Genomic DNA, 16,794 nt, shown 5'->3' with positions numbered 1-16,794 from the left:
CTCACTACTCTGGACAAGAGCACCTGCTAAATGACTAAACATTTGCCTCATGCAGCGTGATGCAGCGCGACACATCTCTTTCACATTGAGTTGATCAGGCTGTTGATTGTGGCCTGTGTAGTGTTGTCCCACTACTCTTCAATGGCTGTGCGAAGTTACTGGATATTGGCGGGAAATGGAACACGCTGTCGCACATGTCGATCCAGAGCATCCCAAACATGATCAATATGTTACATGTCTGGTGAGTATGCAGAACATGAAAGAACTGAGACATTTTCAGCTTTCAGGAATTGTATACAGATCCTTGCGACATGGAGCCGTGCATTATCATGCTGAAACATGAGGAGATGGTGGTGGATGAATGGCACGATAATGGGCCTCGGGATCTCATCAAGGTATCTCTGCATTCAAATTGCCATCGATAAAATGCAATTGTGTTGGCTGTCCGTAGCTTATGCCTGCCCATACCATAACCCCAGCCACACCATGGAGCACTCTGTTCACAAAGTTGACATCAGCAAACTACTCGCCCACACGATGCCATACACGCTGTCTGCCATCTGCCCGGCACAGTTGAAATCAAATCAAATGTTATTTGTCACATGCGCCGAAAACAACATGTGTAGACCTTACAGTGAAATGCTTACTTACAAGCCCTTGACCAACAATGCTTTAAGAAGTTAAGATAAATAAGTGTTAAGTAAAAAAACATAAGTAAAAAATGTAAGTAGAGTAACAATAGCGAGGCTATATACAGGGTGTACCGGTACAGTCAATGTGGAGGCTATATACAGGGGGTACTGGTACAGAGTCAATGTGGAGGCTATATACAGGGGTACCGGTACAGGGTCAATGTGGAGACTATATACAGGGTGTACCGGTACAGTCAATGTGGAGGCTATATACAGGGGGTACTGGTACAGAGTCAATGTGGAGGCTATATACAGGGTGTACCGGTACAGAGTCAATGTGGAGGCTATATACAGGGGTACCGGTACAGAGTCAATGTGGAGGCTATATACAGGGGTACCGGTACAGAGTCAATGTGGAGGCTATATACAGGGGGTACCGGTACAGAGTCAATGTGGAGGCTATATACAGGGGTACCGGTACAGAGTCAATGTGGAGACTATATACAGGGTGTACCGGTACAGAGTCAATGTGGAGGCTATATACAGGGGGTACTGGTACAGAGTTAATGTGGAGGCTATCTACAGGGGTACCGGTACAGAGTCAATGTGGAGACTATATACAGGGGGTACTGGTACAGAGTCAATGTGGAGGCTATATACAGGGTGTACCGGTACAGAGTCAATGTGGAGGCTATATACAGGGGTACCGGTACAGAGTCAATGTGGAGGCTATATACAGGGGTACCGGTACAGAGTCAATGTGGAGGCTATATACAGGGGGTACCAGTACAGAGTCAATGTGGAGGCTATATACAGGGGTACCGGTACAGAGTCAATGTGGAGACTATATACAGGGGGTACTGGTACAGAGTCAATGTGGAGGCTATATACAGGGTGTACCAGTACAGAGTCAATGTGGAGGCTATATACAGGGGTACCGGTACAGAGTCAATGTGGAGGCTATATACAGGGGTACCGGTACAGAGTCAATGTGGAGGCTATATACAGGGGGTACCGGTACAGAGTCAATGTGGAGGCTATATACAGGGTGTACCGGTACAGTCAATGTGGAGGCTATATACAGGGGTACCGGTACAGAGTCAATGTGGAGGCTATATACAGGGGTACCGGTACAGAGTCAATGTGGAGGCTATATACAGGGGGTACCGGTACAGAGTCAATGTGGAGGCTATATACAGGGGGTACCGGTACAGTCAGTGTGGAGGCTATATACAGGGTGTACCGGTACAGTCAGTGTGGAGGCTATATACAGGGGGTACCGGTACAGAGTCAATGTGGAGGCTATATACAGGGGGTACCGGTACAGTCAGTGTGGAGGCTATATACAGGGTGTACCGGTACAGTCAGTGTGGAGGCTATATACAGGGGGTACCGGTACAGAGTCAATGTGGAGGCTATATACAGGGGGTACCAGTACAGAGTCAATGTGGAGGCTATATACAGGGTGTACCGGTACAGAGTCAATGTGGAGGCTATATACAGGGTGTACCGGTACAGAGTCAATGTGGAGGCTATATACAGGGTGTACCGGTACAGTCAATGTGGAGGCTATATACAGGGTGTACCGGTACAGTCAATGTGGAGACTATATACAGGGTGTACCGGTACAGTCAATGTGGAGACTATATACAGGGTGTACCAGTACAGAGTTAATGTGGAGGCTATATACAGGGTGTACCGGTACAGTCAATGTGGAGGCTATATACAGGGTGTACCAGTACAGTCAATGTGGAGACTATATACAGGGTGTACCGGTACAGTCAATGTGGAGGCTATATACAGGGTGTACCAGTACAGTCAATGTGGAGGCTATATACAGGGTGTACCAGTACAGTCAATGTGGAGACTATATACAGGGTGTACCAGTACAGTCAATGTGGAGACTATATACAGGGTGTACCAGTACAGAGTTAATGTGGAGGCTATATACAGGGTGTACCGGTACAGTCAATGTGCGGGGGCACCGGTTAGTCGAGGTAATTTAGGTAACATGTACATGTAGGTAGAGTTAAAGTGACTATGCATAAATAATAAACAGATTTGCAGCAGCGTAAAAGAGGGGCCTGGGTAGCACTTTGATTAACTGTTCAGGAGTCTTATGGCTTGGGGATAGAAGCTATTAAGAAGCCTTTTGGACCTAGACTTGGTGCTCCGGTACCCTTTGCCGTGCGGTAGAAGAGAGAACAGTCTATGACTAGGGTGGCTGGAGTCTTTGACAATTTTTAGGGCCTTCCTCTGACACTGTCTGGTATAGAGGTCCTGGATGGCGGGAAGCTTGGCCCCAGTGATGTACTCAGCTGTACGCACTACCCTCTGTAGTGCCTTGCGGTCGGAGGCCGAGCAGTTGCCATAACAGGCAGTGATGCAACCAGTGCTCTCGATGGTGCAGCTGTAGAACCTTTTGAGTATTTGAGGACCCATGTCAAATCTTTTCAGTTTCAGTTGAAACCAGAATTCATCCGTGAAGAGCAAACTTCTCCATCGAAGGTGAGCATTTCCCCACTGATGTCGGTTACGACGCCAAACAGCAGTTAGGTCAAGACCCTGGTGAGCTTCCCTGAAACGATGTTTGACAGTTTGTGCAGAAATTCTTCAGATGTGCAAACCCACAGTTTCATCAGCTGTCCGGGTGGCTGGTCTCAGACAATCCAGCAGGTGAAGAAACCGAATGTGGAGGTCCTGGGCTGACATGGTTACACGTGGTCTGCTGTTGTGAGGCCGGTTGGACGTACTGCCAAGTTCTCTCAAACGACAGTGGAGGCGGCATATGGTTGAGAAATTAACCTTAAAATCTCTGGCAACAGCTCTGGTGGACATTCTTGCAGTCAGCATGCCAATTGCACACTCCCTCAAAACTTAAGACATCTGTGGCAGTGTGTTGTGTGACAAAACTGCACATTTTAGAGTGGCCTTTTATTGTCCCCAGCACAAGGTGCACCTGTGTAATGATCATGCTGTTTAATCAGCTTCTGGATATGCTACACCTGTCAGGTGGATGGATTATCTTGGCAAAGGAGAAATACGTATGGAAATGTTCTGGGATCTTTTATTTCAGCTTATGAAACATGGGACCAACAATTTACATTTTTATTTTTGTTCAGTTTAGATTACATGTCTTTTTTTTAATGTTAATATATGAATGACCTTTGAAGGAAATAAACAGAACAATCTATTGATCCAATATAATACATTTAATGAATTAAACGTTTCGACAGCCAGCTGCCTATATCAAGATTTCTGATCAGACATTCTGATCTTCAGAGCAGTCTTTGACTTACACCGTGCTTTGTCCTCTCCTTTGCCAAACTCTGCTTTCTTGACAGTCTAAGAGGAAACCAGGTATTAATATAAAGTTAGGCTTCAATTTGATAGAAAATGCCTCTGTTAAATACACATGTATGTTATTAAAGTGATGCTAATGCAATTATTATTTGTCGTTCTGAAAATATCCTTAGCCCACAGTGCTCTTTCATATTGCTACAACATACCTGTAGAGGTCTCTTGAGGCTCCCAGGAGGCAGGAGATCTATTCAAGGGTCTGAGCAGAGTCACTCCAAGCCTTCCACCCACTGCCTTCCACCTGGGCCCAGAGGTGTTTTCTCAAAGTGGTTCCTTGGCCAGAGGGGTTTGTTGGTGGGGAAGCATTGCTGTGTCACTATTGTTCCGTTTTCTTCCAGGGGCTCCCTCGTTCTCTCGTGGTGGTGGTGATTATTGCTGTGGTCAGTTGGCTGTCATTTTTTGGATCAAATTACCCAGCACATGGATGATGTCCACCTGGATGGTCAGTTTCCTGGGCCATTGGTGGGAGCAGGTCCTGGTTGGGTCCTGAGCCAGTCTTCCATCTGGGATGCTGAATGATGGCCTTCTTGGTTCTCACCTGGTGGGTGTTATTCATCCCACACTACCAGTAAGGCTTAATCACTTATTGGGCCAAAAGTGTTGTTAGAAGGTTGGTGTAATTTGGGGATAGGGGTCAAATTGGTACAGTTTTGTATAGAGAATCAAGGGAGGGAAATTACACAGGACCTCCAGTGCAAAGGTTCAAAGGTAAAGACACAAGCAAACAAAAACCAGATAGTGGGAAAGCTTAATACCTTTACACTGAAATAAAAACTGACGATTGTAAATCTTCACACCATTCTGTGTGTGTGTCCATCCGTGTGTGCGTGTGCAAGTACATGTGTTCTGCTATACATTTTATGTCATAATAACAAACTCACAAACCCTAGGCTCACGCATGTTTAGATTCACTCACAAGATCCCTCAACAAACATTTCTAATTTGTCAGGCCACTGTCAGTAAGGGGGTTGGGAAAAAATGAAAAGTGCACCATACCTCCTAATTTAATTCATACTAGTCTTTTGGGGAGGGTGTAGCCTGTGTTTTGGCTTGGTGGGGATTTGAGAAGGGAGTGGCTATTACATTTTTAGAATGCCCTCTTGCTGATTGCTTTTTTCTTTATTCAATATTAATATTACAATTTAGCGTTTTTTAATTACTCCTTCGGGTGGTAGTATGTGGATCCCCTCGTCTTCTAATGACCTAGAGGAGATGAAGTGATGGCTGTCTCTGTGACTTCATAAAAGATATGGGATCTGATCCAACAACACACAAACCACACATGCAACAGGGTGGACCAACGCCTGTTGCTGTTGGATAGCACCTGATGAGGTTCAGTATCACACTGAACAATAAACTATCAGTAATATAGCCCAATCCATAAGTCTATAAATATAACTATGCCACTACAGGCTACATCTGCCTATCTGTACAGTGAATGCCATCAATGCTAATACCTGTATCCAATAGGTAAAAAGGTGTTACACTTTCACCCTACTCAAAGGTTGATTTGTAAGTCAAGCATCCTGATTTCTGAGGTGTTGTCACCTCTGCACTTGGTTGAAATAATGCAGGACTGCAAGGTGTTAACCTAAGCCATAGACTGTTCTCTCTGCTACCGCATGGCAAGCGGTACCAGTGCACCAAGTCTGGAACCAACAGGACCCTGAGCAGCATTGACCCCCATGCCATAAGCATTTTTTACACCACGTAAAGTAATGTTTACTCCATGCATTTTCTCTGACACCCAAAAGTACTTGTTACATTCTGAATGTTTAGCAGAACAGGACAATTGTCAAATTCACACATTTATCAAGAGAACATCCAAGGTCATCCCTAAATGTCTCGGATCTGGTGGACTCACCTAACACAAATGCTTAGTTTGTAAATTATGTCTGAGTGTTGGAGTGTGCCTCTGGCTATCTGTAAATAAAAAAAACAAGAAATTGTGCCATTCTGGTTTTGGCTCGGAATTTTAAATTAGTTTTACTTTTTATTTTGAAGTATATTTGCGCAATTACATTTACTTTCGATAGTTAAGTATATTTAAAACCAAATATTTTTAGACTTGTACTCAAGTAGTATTCTACAGGGTGACTCACTTGGGTGATTTTCTAATATGGTATCTTTACTTTTACTCAAGTATGTATGGAAATGGGGTATTCCCTGTATATAGCTATGTTACTTTTTACTCCTTATTATTCACTGTGTATTTATTCCCCATGTCAATATTTTCTATTTTTATTTTTGCATCTTTATATTAACTCTCCATTGTTGGAAAGGGACCCGTAAAGCAAGCGTTTCACTGTTAGTCTCCACCTGTTGTTTACGAAGCATGTGACAAATAAAATTTGATTTGATTTGTTGCACAACTTTTCCACCATTTTACAGACTTATACACCTGTAGACGCACTGTTATACCAAATGGTGGCAGCATTTCTGCGGTTTTCTAGAGCAGACGCAAAATGACATTCCTAGCTGACCTGTTATGTTTTAGACCTGATGTGGAGGACCTTTGGTCAATGGCCTATTGTTACGATTTCCTTTCAAATGATGTCTAATAGGTTATATTAATTGGTGGCTTTACTATCATTATACAGTAAACTACTTTGAAGTTGATCTATTTGGGGGGGAGGTGACGGATGTAACCAAATCTCTGCATTTGGTAACTAGTCGACTTTTTAAAATGGGGCTTGTTAGGCTAGATGTGTCATTCACAAATAATTCAGTGACGTTGCGGTTTAATAGAAAAGTTGACGTTGATTTACACGAAATCCACAAGTTCTGAGTCCCCCTGATACACCGCCCCATGCCTGCATCATAGTGTGCTGTGGTTTTGAGTCGCTGAAGGGTGGAGTTTGTACCACCGCCTCTAAAGAACGGGACTAGGGAGGGAGTTGAAAAATCACTATCTGACATTTACCAGCATTTAGAACACCATTTCTGCTGGGGAAAGGGATTTAATTGCGATATTTCACATTTGAAAGCGGGAAATCTTCGGAAGAGGAACTAAGAGGTGAGTCGAGATACAATGTACGTGTTTTAGTTCAGAACTATGCCTGACTGCGCGTGACGTCAAGTCCGATTTTGAAGTTTTCAACTCCTCCATTCTCTACACTTCACCGAGTTATGCACTTCGAATAGTTTGAGGGCCGAATAGGCTACCTCTTGACAAATATTTCAGAGCAGTAGCCTAGTCGTAGCTCATATCGAAGAAGAAAAGAAAAAGGCTTTTGAAACGAAAATGTAACAATACGTAAACTGAACATTGTATCTTTACTTCGATTTCCTGGAACTTTGTAGCTAGAGAAGTGTTTTAAATACGGAAGCGAAACAGTGCCTCAAGGCATGAATACATGCATTACATATCAGTTCTTGGCCTATTGCTCGTAAATAAAGAAGGAAAAAATGAATTTGTATTCATTAAACACATGGCACGCTGTACATTTTGGTATGCAGTGAATTTGCCCTACAACCATACAACTAGGTCAGCCTACAATCCTAGCCAAATGTATCCGTGTCACGTCCTAAATCTCTAGACTACATTAAGGTGTGTTACTTTGTATCATTCGCACTGTTGGTTGGCTCAGTCACTGTCATCACCACTACCTATGTTCATATTCTGGGCAGCCAGCCTGACTTGGGTAGCTGTCTGTAAACAGTTACCTCATTTGACTGGTCGTTATTAAAACTTTACATGAAGCCAGAATATGGCATCCAACCTGTATGAAAATGTGTCTATTTGGATTCAAATAACAAGCTACTGTATATGTAGTTAACAGCAGTCATTGTGTAACCCAATGCCTTTTGCACCCTTGCTTTGTCTATAGAGAAGCCTACCTAACACAGATTCACATTTCAAATAAGTGTTCCATGGTCTAGTTTTGGTTGATTCATATTTTTCCATTGTTGTAGTTTGGATTGCCTTAACTTCTTCAATAATGTTTCAAGGCCGTGTGTGTGTGTGTGTGTGTTCTGCAGTTGTCAAACAAGCTAGAGAAAATATGCAGCCTCTGGGTGTGAATTCCAACACCAAGATGGGGTGTGGCGTCACCATTTCCGTGTGACAGAACAAACTATGTAGCTGTGGGGACACATGTGGCTCAGGAGAAATGGAGCCAATGAATAGCTAGCAATGTGATTGATATATGCTTGCAGGTGAGGGATTTGATAGGGCCTAGCTAGACTCCGCAGTTTTCAGGTAACGCGGCAGGGCATGTTTCCTGTTGCTACATGTAAATGTTCTTTGGGAAGGCAGTAAGGCACACAGTGGACTTCAGAACAGAACAGCACTTCTACATTCTTGCTACATGGGGGTGGGGGGGGGGGTGTTATTGATGTGATTTGCTTCTAGAATTTTCTGGCATTTAGTTTTATGGTTTTGTACAGTCTACTCTTTTATACCGTTTTCTGTGTTTTTTTCTTTCTGCAGTGTGTGTTGACACCTTAACCTGATTTTATTACAATGTGTCTTACTGTTAGGACACGTGCAATGCCGAGTTCTATAAATTGTTAACTAGTAAATAAATTGGATTAAACAGTTAACTGTGGGAAGTGTACACAGACCCTAATTATTAAAGCCAACAACCACTGTCCTTGAGCAGCACACAGTCACTCATCGAGGCCGTGTGACAGTTGGTGGGGAGGGGGACGGGTGCCATTGAGAAATTGCTCATGACACAGCAATAATTATAATTTATTTGAGGCTAGCCTAGGCCAGTAGTCGGTCTTGTGTGACTCTGATAGTGTCAGAAGCTTGGTTTTGCCTGAGGCTCTCGACTGTTTCACTGTCTGTTACTCTTTAATCGGTGGTTGAGAGCGCATTCAGTTCAATCATGTCTCTGTGCTTGTCTTGTGAATTCAATTCTGTTTTGAATGTGTGCCTCGTTTAGGTTATTGAAAGAAACAGTCATTGTTGAGCAACAGGGAGGGTAAAAGTGTTTTCACAAAATGTCAGTTGTCATGTACAAACAAACAGGGAGGGTAAAGGTGTTTTTCACAAAATGTCAGTTGCCATGTTTGTACTTATCTGGTTATTTCATAACGTTCACAAGAAAGTGTTTATAACATAAAACAAGTGGATGTTGTAGTCTAACCATCATTGCTGAAAATGGTCCATCCATAACACTCATGTTCAACATTTTTATGTTTCTATGATAGAAAAATCAAAAAGCCAACAAAGGGCCCACTTTTTTTTTTCTTCTTTTTTTTTCTGTGGCCCAGAAGCCAACAGAAGCCTTTATTAAATACAAGCTGCCAAACTGGACTTCATGTATCTATTGAACACTGAGAGGCTCAATAGATGAGTCGGTGCATCGTCAATGAGGAGTTGAGTGATTCAGCCCAACAGCATGTTGGCTTTATTTCCATGCCTATTTTAATCCTGTAAAGCTATTGTCAGTATCAGAAGTTAGTCTGGATGCATTTTAAACTATCACCTTGCTCCTCTGTCATGGAGCCTCAAGGCCATCTAGAAGTGCACTTACTAGTCATTCTATTTCTATGGCGTGTACTGTGCATGTTCATCATGAATTACATCACTGGTGTCTGCTGATCCGTTACTGGTCTGATTCTTTACATGGCTTAGTTTTGTCTGAAGGTATTCATAAGAGATCACACATGAAGCAATGTATTGTACATATATCTTTTTGTATTATAGAGCCCCTGTTGCAAGTGTCTGTCAGTGCATTTTGACCCAGGTGTTACAGAACCTGGAAATGGGCTGTGTCCTAAATGTGCCCTGTACTTTCTGCCCAGAAATTGGAAAACAGCTACACTGTTTCTTTTCAACTTCGATATAGGCTTTGAAAGTGAAAGCTACTCAATGGCCACCATTGCCACTCCATTAAAGTGTGAATGGCAATGCGTTACACTGCCGATGACCGTAGCCAGCTCTGCCTCAGACAAAGGCAAGGCTAGGAGCAGCATGTGCCACAGACTCTCCCCTGGGTAACAAGGTTGCTATTGAGGGCCACAACTGTGTGGTATTGTACTTGGCTCTGGGGGAATGAAGGCCTCCTTTGTCCTCAGGGGTGTGTGGGTGCTGCAGGAGGATCCTGCTGATTCCTCAGCAGCAGAGAGGTGGGTACGGGCTGATGTTTCTCCTAGGTACAGATCTAGGATCAGTTTCATGAATCCTAGCCTAAACCCAAGATCAGTGTCAAGGGGCACCTTCACACTACACAAGAAAGGTGCACTGTGGGAGGCGCCCCTGCTCCACCTCTGGATCTAGCCTGGTCCCAGATCGGTTTATAAACATGTGACCATAGATGTTTGCTATACGGCATTAACATCTGAGACCAAACTACACTGGTCTCTCAACATATCTGGGGTCTGACTATTCTCATCTCATGGCTCCCATCTTGCCTAGACCCTGTCATGTTGGCAGGGACCTACTCCTATACAGGGACCTACTCATACAAACAACAAATGTCTCTGAGCATCTCCAAGGACCTATATACTGGCCTAACAACACATTCTTCAGCAGTTAATAGTCATTTATGATTCTCCTGTCCACTGCAGCATCTTTAAGAGGCATCAAACCCAATGCCCCGCATTCACTCCATCACATAACTACATGTTTTATGTTAAACTTATGGATGTGTAATGTAGTTAATTTTTAGGGCATTTATAGCAATGAGCTCCTACTGCAGAAATATCTTTAATCCTATGGACAGGAAACATAACTAACTTCCCAAGGGAGAGACATGGCTCTAGACTAGGCCGAGCTGTTGGAATCACTCAAGGGTTCCACTGCTGCAAGATAATGCGTAAGGGTGCTTGCCAGCTAAAATATTGTGGTATTTCTTTTCCTGTAGAAATGGCAGTTTAAAATGGTAGAACCGCCCTTGTGGTGGTGCAACATACTTCTATTCCTGTTGGTACAACATTTCTAACTGTTGTGTCTTAAGTTAAAACTGCTAAGGTCACATAGGTTTTGCCTCCAAGATGTGCTCGAAGCACCCATTTGACACGGCAGCATGTGACTGAATGGTTGTTTGACAGGCGTTTGTACAGGTGAGTAATCCCGTTGACCATGGCAAGTATGCATGTTCTCAAGAATGTTTTCTCTCTAAACGTTTTGACATTCTCCAAACAAACTGAAGGGCTTCATTCTCTCAAGTGGTAAATACAAGCAGGAGAGAAATATTGCAATGGAGAACTGTTTTTTAAATTTTTTTTATTTATTTTCTGCACTTTTTTTTTTTTAACCATATTTGATATCTTGAACACTACGGCAGGTAGCCTAGTGGTTAGAGGCAGGTAGCCTAGTGGTTAGAGGCAGGTAGCCTAGTGGTTAGAGGCAGGTAGCCTAGTGGTTAGAGGCAGGTAGCCTAGTGGTTAGAGGCAGGTAGCCTAGCGGTTAGAGCGTTGGGCCAGTAACCGGAAGGTTGATGAACTGAATCCCTGAGCTGACAAGGTAAAAATTTGTCGTTCTGCCCCTGAACAAGGCAGTTAACCCACTGTTCCCCCCGGTAGGCTGTCATTGTAATTAAGAATTTGTTCTTAACTGACGTGCCTAGTTAAATATAAACATATTTACTCCGTAAAATAATATGGCTGGGAATTGCCAGGGACCTCACAATACGATATTATCATGATACTTAGGTGCCGATACGATATGTATTGCTATTGTCACGATTCTATATGTATTGTGATTTGATCCTGGGATTTTATTGCGATTCTGATGTTCCAAACTAATTGCTCACTATATGTCTGCTGCAGAGAGATAAGAGACAGCATGAGAACTAGTTTTGGTCAGTCAGGGAAATTAGTCCTAAAAACAGGCTGGCTCAATACTTAAAAAGAAGATTGAGAACAAGCTATAGGATGAAAAATATTGGAGTTTTGGTGCCGGTACAGCCGACTAGCGCTTGCCAACGATACCTACCGTAGCAAAACATTTACAATTTTTATTTTATTTTTTATAATTGAAGTCAAATATCAATATAATATTGCAATATGCAACTGTATCAATCTTTTCATCATCACTATAAAATCAACAATCATGTTTTTTCCCTCCACATACAAATGGACAGGCTCCCTTGGTTTAAATAGGCGTGTTACCGCTGAGCGTCGATATCACGGTAGATGTCTAGACTCCTAAGCAGCATGGGTCTTGCAGTTAAATGTTATATTTAGGCCAGGAATCTTTTTGAAGTTGCCATGTTAGCCCACACCTTAAGGAAGGGTTCTTGGTAATCTCAGAGACCAAATAAGAAAACCTGAGAGATGAATAGATGAGGGTAATACGGAGGAACAGAAAGAGAGAACCGGTATGGGCTAGGGAACAAGATCTGATCTGCTATGTTTTGTGATTAATTTCCCATTTTCATCATTTAAGTCTCACCTTCTGTTTTGGCAAAAGACTCCACTGAGACAATGTTACTCCCACTCATCTTTTGCAGAATACCCAAACATATAATTTGGACAGTTTGCAGACTTAAAGAAAATGTATGAAATCTATCCGGCCATATCTCAACATTAAAAGGCACAGTCGATGCTGGCCCTGGCTGTTGCTTTGCAAGTTCAGATTGTGTATAACTTTGGAGGGAAAAAAGATTGACTCAAGGCAAAAAATTATGATCTCACTCACAACGGCCATTTGAATCCACTGTGAAATATACCAGAACAGGAAATGTGTATTTCAAACGCTGGCTGCTCAAAATGATGGAAGTGAGCATGACCTTTTTGAGAACCTGAATATCTAATCAAATTCAACAGTGAAGATCTATTTATGAAAATAGCAATGTGGAAGTACAGGACTATTGCATTGTGGGCCAAAATTGCACTTTGTATATTCCATAGCTGATCTTAATTTGAATGGTCTAAAACAGTGGTGTTCCATAGTGTTTGCCAAACTCCCCATTTGTGCAGAGTGAATGAATGTCTGTTTACAACATTTTTTTTTTCTAAGGGTTTACTCCAAGAGCTTTCATCAACAATGGACTGTAAGTCAGTGGTTGAACTGTGCTGACTGTGAGTTGTACTGCTACTCATATCCAGTGATTTTTGTATTTGCATTACACCTACCATGATCACTTATGGCTATTCAAAGCAGGTGAAAGATAACATCTGAAAGATAACAAAGATAACAATTTCCTAAAGCACCGTCTAGGCTGGTGGATGTCTTCCTGGATAGCACAATTATACATATCCTCCCGGGGAATTACTGTATATGTGACGTCAACCAACTGAGTGCGTGAGTCAGAGAAAAGGTAGGTTTTGCAAGACAATGCAACTATGTATCACTGTCATGTTTCTCTGATGCAACATCCTCACAAACTAGAATATTCCATTTATAAGCAATTTGAAATTGATTGAAGCCAAATATTTTGTAAGATGTAAGAGCAAGACCGAGTTAGCTCAGTAGCTCATTTCAATAATGGAAGGGGAACATTGCAAAGTGATGTTCATGCTGTTGCATTGTCCCAGCTGGTCTCTGCCATTAGGCCTTTTCTGAAGTCAGATCCACAGTGACCCCTGGCACAGTGACCACATGGCCTCAGGATGTTCTCCCTGGACAGCCATTCAGAGCTTCCCCTGAGGAAGCCCCATGGGCGGGAGACTGGCAACGTCAACAGGAAAGTCATGTGGAACCTTTACAGCCAATAAAAGAGTATTAGGACTGCTCCCATCCATCTTTTGATATCCACTCTGTACCACCTACATTTACAGGTCACTTTGTTAAAAGGTGGACTAAGCACTATGACATCATTGTACACAGTGAGGCAACTTCCTGTTTACAGACATCAACAACAGAATTCAAATGTGCCATAACTGCCACTATTGGCTCCTCTGAATTTGGCCCCACCTTTTTGAGGCATGCTCACATTAGGAAGAGCACATTGTGGCAGTTTTGGCTGAACCATGGCCTTCTAAAACATAGCCTTAATAAATAGCTTTGAAGCTGCAATATGTCACTTTTTGGGCTAGCTCACCAAAATAACATAGAAATGTGACTTATAGATCTTTCAAAAGACTTGAAAGCAAGTCTAAGAAGATGTAGATGCGTTCTATGTGCGCTATTTCTATGTTTCCCGTTCTTAAGTACCGATTTTTGTGTCTTTTACATTCGGGTTTGGAAACCAGCTAAAAATTCAATATTTTTGGTTGTTGAAAATATATTTCACAGCGGTTTAGATGGTACAAAGATTCTCTACATTATATATTGCTTGTTTTGTCACAAACTGAAATAAGACAAACTATTAGAATTTTAGCAACCAGGAAATGGGGGAGCGATTTTTGCTTATTGCACATTTTTTTTATTAATAAATAGTGTTAAAAAAATGTATCCCTGGTTGTACTGTATAGTAACAGATTGGCAAGCTATACTGAACAAAAATATAAACGCAACATGTAAAGTGTTTGTTTCATGAGCTGAAATAAAAGATCCCAGAAATCTTCCATACTCACAAAAAGCTTATTTCTCTCAAATTTTGTGCACAAATTTGTTTTACATCCCTGTTAGTGAGCATTTCTCCTTTGCCAAGATAATCCATCCACTTGACAGGCATGGCATATCAAGATTAAACAGCATGATCATTACACAGGTGCACCTTATGCTGGAAACAATAAAAGACCACTCTAATATGAGTTTTGTTACACAACACAATGCCAAGTTTTGATGGAGCGTGCATTTGGCATGCTGACTGCAGGAATGTCCAACAGAGCTGTTGCCAGAGATTTTAAAGTACATTTTCTACCATAAGCTGCCGCCAACGTTGTTTTAGAGAATTTTAAAAGTATATCCAACTGGCCTCCAACCGCAGGCCACATGTAACCATGCCAGCCCAGGACCTCCACATCCGCCGCCTTCACCTGCGGGATCGTCTGATTTGGGGGAGGGGGGGTGCTGAGGAGTATTTCTGTCTGTAATAAAGCCCTTTGGTGGGGAAAAACTAATTATGATTGGCTGGGCCTGGCTCCCCAGTCATGTGAAATCCATAGATTAGGGCCTAATAAATGTATTTATTTATTTTTCCTTCTATGAACTGTAACTCAATAAAATTGTTAATTGTTGCATGTTGCATTTGAAGATTTTTTTTGCACAGTATAAGTAAAGAAACCCTAGATTTAACAGATGTCAGTACAGTATGTGTCCTTGCTCACTCTGACTCATGTTTAGAAGATGTGTGTGTGTGTGTGTGTGTGTTTCGCAGGCTGCTCCATGTCAGTGTTTTCAGCCAGCCAAATTTGGTCAAGGCAACATGCACTGTTATTTCTCCAGCTAAATAAGTCATTTGTTTTGCATTCCCGACTCTGCTAATGGGCTCACTGTGTGTTAAAATGCCAGCGAGTTCAGTCAGTCCAAGATCATCGTTTATGATGCTGATCATCCCCCCCAGATTTGAGTTTGCTGTTCACCTCCTGCAAGCTCTAGTGCACTTTTACACAATGTATTTGATTAAGCTTCAGCAACCAGCGTCAGCGCTTCTCATTTTAAAGTTACTTCGTGCATTAGCTTTGTGGGGGCTTGTGCACTTTGTCTACATCATTTGCTTGTTGAGCTACACAAACAAGAAGATAGTTATAAAGGCCACAATTGTACCGTTTTTGTAATGTTTCTGACAAAAAGTTGAGTAGAATGGGGCTCCCGAGTGGCGCAGCGGTCTAAAGCACTGCATCTCAGTGCTAGAGGCGTCACTACAGACCCTGGTTCGATTCCAGGCTGTATCACAACCGGCCTTGATTGGGAGTCCCATAGGGTGGCGCACAATTGCCCCAGCGTCGTTAGGGTTTGGCCGGGGTAGGCCATCATTGTAGATAAAAAAATTGTTCTTAACTGACTTGTCTAGTTAAATTAAAATAAAGAATGAGGTGGATTAGGACTGGATACATTGTTTCCTGGTAGTGTCAGAATTGCCCTCAGACTAACTACTGTATTCTCATATGTAAGTTTTTGTTCATCATTATTTTTCATTACCCCCTGGCTTCCAAGAATGATGTTTTACCTTACCGGCAGAAAGCCTACATGACATGTTGAACAACACGCTGTCAATCATGTGGTGGTGGATAAACTTGACCCTCCTCATGGTCTACATAGGAGCCACTGGAGGGGAACACCTACGAGATCTCTCTTTTACACCAAGTCACTCAGCCTAGGTGTACGGTCGGTCGGGTTCCCCTTCAGTGTCTAGCAAGGCGTACAGTACATACACACTAGCAGATATTTGGCATAGCTCGCTAGCTGTGTCATTGCTTACATTAGGAGATCTGCCTTCCACTGGCCTCTGTGATCTGTCAAGTGACTGTGTTGTCTTCTGTCTAGACCTGACAGATGGAAAGATTGTCATTCTCACCACTATAATGTTAGCTTGTGTTTGACAGAGAGTATGTTGTTAGCACGCAGATGCTGATCTGATCGAACTCTCGAGTGGATGTGTATAAAGGAATCTCTCTGTTTACTACTGTTTAGTTGACTGGGAATGTAAGAGTGGCCCCCCTCCATACCACTGGTAGCCCTACCTTGTCTTCCCCTTACAAGGTATTGTCTTGACTAACTGGAGTATTATTTAATAACAGGATTGGAAAACTGAAGATATTGGCATCTCATTATGTTTTCCTGTGCTTTAGAAATCATCTTTCAAGATTAAGACATTTATTTCACAAACATTTTTCAGGATTCAGCTGAGAATCAGCTGCCATGTCATATAAACACACACTCCGCTTTTACGGTAGTTCTCAGAATATCTACATGAATAGCCTACATTTGTTGACTAGAATATTGAATTAAGTCTGTAACCATCTGTAATTGAATATACAAACCTACTTTTATTTATAGTCTGGAATGAAGCGCCTT

At 42.3% G+C, this 16,794-nt stretch overlaps 1 protein-coding gene across 2 annotated transcripts in view; it reads left to right on the top strand.

Annotated features, from left to right (window-relative positions):
- The first annotated feature begins 6,831 nt into the window (after positions 1 to 6,831).
- tln1 (talin 1) overlaps positions 6,832 to 16,794 on the top strand; it is a 145,718-nt gene continuing 135,755 nt past the window's right edge. The window contains exon 1 of one of the 2 annotated variants that reach the window (XM_036976739.2): positions 6,832 to 7,008. The gene's annotated coding sequence lies outside the window, so the exon portion shown is untranslated. Of the gene's footprint in view, positions 7,026 to 16,794 lie in introns of both variants that reach the window. The other variant, XM_090233670.1, reaches the window with a different exon arrangement.

The sequence above is a fragment of the Oncorhynchus mykiss genome, chromosome 5 (genome assembly GCF_057628025.1).
Source record: "Oncorhynchus mykiss isolate SJ-2025 chromosome 5, ASM5762802v1, whole genome shotgun sequence".
Taxonomy (NCBI): Eukaryota; Metazoa; Chordata; class Actinopteri; order Salmoniformes; family Salmonidae; genus Oncorhynchus; species Oncorhynchus mykiss.
This window is presented reverse-complemented; position numbering and strand designations above follow the sequence as displayed.